The following is a 3,822-nucleotide window of genomic DNA, read 5'->3' on the forward strand; positions in this document are numbered from 1 at the left end:
TCTGCTCTGATGGCGCGCTCCCTTCGCGCTCTTTGTCAGGCACGCCCCCCTTCTTCCTGCGCTCAGTGAGGCTAATGGCGGCGGCAGTTTTCAAACAGTGAAACACGCAGTAATACAGTCTTTAAAGCGCAATTCTTCAGGCGCACAGTACCCGGTGTGACCGGGCACGAAATCCTGTTCGTGACGCCAAAATTGACTCGCCCACCCCAGGGCTATGGGACACCCGGTGCCGGGCCGGACTAGTCCGGTGGTAGTCAGTGGTGGCTGGGCCCGGCTCCGTGGCCCTGGTGGGTGTCAGTTGAATATGTGGCTGATGAGTTAAAGTTAATGTTCGTGACGCCACCTGTGGTATGCGGCTATTAAGCCGCCGCTGCTATGGGAGAACTCCGGGGTGATGTTATGGCAGCTATGATGGTACTGCTCCCCACAGGTGGAGCGATGCCCCGGGATACCGTTGGTGCCCGTGAAAGTCTATGGTGTTGTGTGGCTAACACGGTGCAGGGCCGACAGGCGAGGAAAGAACCAGGCACAAACAACAGTCTCTTTACCTTCTCCTCTTTTACTCTGGGAACAGTCCAGTCCTGGGAGACCGTTACAGGTGGTGATGGGGATCCGGTCGGCCTGGAAGTACTTGGGATGATCTTTCTGGCCAGCTGAGTATGAGGCCTACTCCTGTACTTTGCTTTGTGATGATAGGACCCTGCTTCTCTGAATCCAGCAATGGCCCTCTTCGCTGCTGGGACCAATAGCACGTCCCTTCTTTCTGTAGGTGGCTGCGCAGACCCTCTCTCTGGTGCTTCTCCGCTGGAGTCCACACCGGGCCCTGATGCTACAGCTGTACCTTGGATGTTTCTGGGCCAGGGGCTTGCAGCTCTCCTGCCCTTCGGACTCGGCTACCAGGGACGGATTTTATACCCTGGCAACCACAGACTCCGATGTCTGAGTCTCTCTGCTGCCTCTCAGCTATTCCTGCTTCTCTGGGCCAAGCTGCTCCAGCTCCAGGCCCCAGATTCACAGGACAGCTCACTCTGCGTCTGTTCACTTCCACTACTCCCTTCAGACTGACTCCACTTCCTCCCTCTGGTCAGGTAGAGGAAGGCTCCCTGGAATTCCAGGTTCAGAGCTCCCCCTGCTGGCCGTAGGGAGAACTGTGTTGGGTGTTAAACCTGCTGGCCAATGGATCTCCCAATTACCTCCAGGCTCAGCATTAACCCTTTGGGAGGGCAATGCTGTTGTGGCGACCAGGTCCTAGGGCGCCACACACTATGTGTGGCCATGTCTGTTAGTCATGGCCACCAATAAGCGCGGCATAGCCACATGCCCAGGAGGAGCTGGATGGGCAACAAGCGGGGGGAGGGGAGTGCGGCTGCTGCCGGTTTCCCCATATTATTATCTCTAATGTGTCAGTGTGTGCATGTATGATGTGTATATATGTATGTCACTGTACATGACTGTGTATAGATTTATGTCTGTTTATATGTATTTTTGTGAATTTCTCTTTAAACTTGTATATGTACGTATGCCTGTATGTGTATGTATCTGTGTATGTGTGTGTCTGTGTGTGCATAGGGCCCACTGAGACTATTTCACCCGGGGCCCACTAAAACCTGGATCCGGCCCTGACAGCGGTCACTCACCAGATGGTCGTGGATTTTCTCACAGCCCAGATCTTTTCATCCACATAAGAATAACAGAGTCATAGTTTAGTCAGAGGCAAAGACAGTGAGAGAAGACAAGGACAATGGAAATGACCACAAGACGAGAACATCTGATGGGTGTTATCCCCAGACAAGGAGGTTCTTACCGGGCCCAACTTGGTGATATGTAATTAAATCCGGCCACGGGGTCTAGGGCTGTCTTTACTTCCGGCCACTGCATAAGAATGTTCTCCAGAACTGGCCTGAATGGTGTAAATGGCGGCTGTGCTCTCCTTTTCTCCAGATCCTCCCAGCCGATGGTGGTAAAGAATGGATGCGCTCTGATGTTCCCGCACACACCCAATCGCTCCTGAGGGTCTTTCTGCAGCAGTTGCTGGATAAGGTGTTTCAGGTCAGCATCAAGCCAAGATGGAATTTCAGGCTTTCCTTTGCCAACGGAGCCGATGTTAAATGGGGAGTGTCCTGTTGCCATCATGGACACCACAATCCCCAGGCTCCACCAGTCAACTGCTGTGCCGTATGATGTTTTGGCAAGCACCTCAGGAGCCATGTAACCGAAAGTGCCCGTCACTCCACAGATGGTATTGGAGGCGGTGACATCATCTCGGGCGAGTCCCAGGTCAATAATTCGGATGTGGCCTTCTGCATCCAACATGATGTTTTCCGGCTTTAGATCTCTGCAATTAAAGAGGAAAACAGAATGAGAAATCTTCCCATTGATACTAGAGATGAGGAATGGGTCAGTGCAGGACTGGACGGAGAAGATAAGAATATAGAGGGGACGGACAGAAGGAGGAGAGTTCTGCTTACCGGTGGACGATGTTGTGTCCATGGAGGAACTGGAGGCCACATACCATCTCTGCTGTGTAGAATCTGATGGAGAGAACAGAGTGTAGTATCAATGTCATCGTCGTCACTTCTGTCCTGCCTGGACCACATACTCTTCCATCCCTGTCTCAGCTACATCCCATCCTCAGCTTTTTTTTTGTTGGCATACCGTCCTCTTTCTTACCTTACAGTGTCAATATTCAAGTAGCCGCACATGTTAATCATAGCCTTCAGGCTGCGACCGGACAGATACTCCATGATGAAATACGCATGCTTCCGAGACTGTTGTGCGGCATACAGGTGACATAGGAATGGACAGTCTCTGGCTGCTAGGAGTATCCGCCGCTCTCTCAGGATGGTCTTTGTGTTGCCCTCTTTTTTCTCGATGATCTTTACAGCCATTTTGATGTTTCGGCCGGGGACTGATGCCAGGACCACCTGAGGAAAGTAATAGAGAATGTACATGGAAGGTGGAAATCAGCTGCTTTATCGACTGCACAAGAAAACGGTTTTTATATTTTAAATTCTCCTCCCTCATCCAAACTCTTCATTAAATCCATCTTTTTGGAGGAGGAAGGGGGCGCCGCAATCATTTATTTTTGCGTCTATAAGACTCCCGAATAAGAATGAAGCTGTGAGCGCGGCAGCACTTCCAGGGTCAGCGGAGCTCCAATCAGCTCCTTGCCCCAACGTGCGGCTGTGCGCTCACTCTGCAGAGGTCACAGCACCCTGAGGCAGCGCCGAGCAGAGGAGGACGGGAAATGATGCAGCCGCAGCCGCAGAGGAGGATGGGAGATCCCGCCGCCGAGGAGAAAGGGAGATGCAGCCACCGCAGAGGAGGATGGTAGATGCAGCCCGGAGTAGGTAAGCGCTTTACAGCCGAAGACCGCGCCGAATAAGCCATCTGGGGAGGCGCAGGATGGGGGGATGGGCATGATGGGGATGCATCGCATGGGGGATGGAGCATGATGAGGGTGCGCAGCATGGGGGATTGAGCATGATGGGGGTGCGCAGCATGGAGGATGGAGCATGATGGGGGTGCGCAGCCTGGAGAATGGAGTATGATGGGGGTGCGTAGCCTGGGGGATGGAGTATGATGGGGTGCGCAGCCTTGGGGATGGAGTATGATGGGGGTACATAGCCAGGGGGATGGAGCATGATGTGTGTCGGCAGCCTGGGTGATGGGGTGATGGAGAATAGGGGAGATGGAAAATAAGGGGTTTGCAGTATAGAGAATAGGAGACATAGGGTAGCCTGAGGGGGCACGTTATTGAAAAGGAATAAGATGGGAGGGGCACGGTATGGAGACGGGCCAGCATGGAGGGGGGGCTCGGTA

The 3,822-nt window shown here is 53.2% G+C and overlaps 1 long non-coding RNA gene across 1 annotated transcript; it reads right to left on the bottom strand.

Moving 5' to 3' along the window:
• Positions 1–2,253: 2,253 nt before the first annotated feature.
• LOC142256127 (uncharacterized) lies at positions 2,254–2,862 on the bottom strand. The gene is made up of 3 exons (XR_012727488.1): positions 2,671–2,862; positions 2,469–2,531; positions 2,254–2,335 (listed from the first exon to the last, which is right to left on the bottom strand). It is a non-coding gene; the product is annotated as an uncharacterized LOC142256127 (long non-coding RNA).
• Between the last annotated feature and the right edge of the window lie 960 nt (positions 2,863–3,822).

The sequence above is a fragment of the Anomaloglossus baeobatrachus genome, chromosome 11, assembly GCF_048569485.1.
Source record: "Anomaloglossus baeobatrachus isolate aAnoBae1 chromosome 11, aAnoBae1.hap1, whole genome shotgun sequence".
NCBI classification, from domain to species: domain Eukaryota; kingdom Metazoa; phylum Chordata; class Amphibia; order Anura; family Aromobatidae; genus Anomaloglossus; species Anomaloglossus baeobatrachus.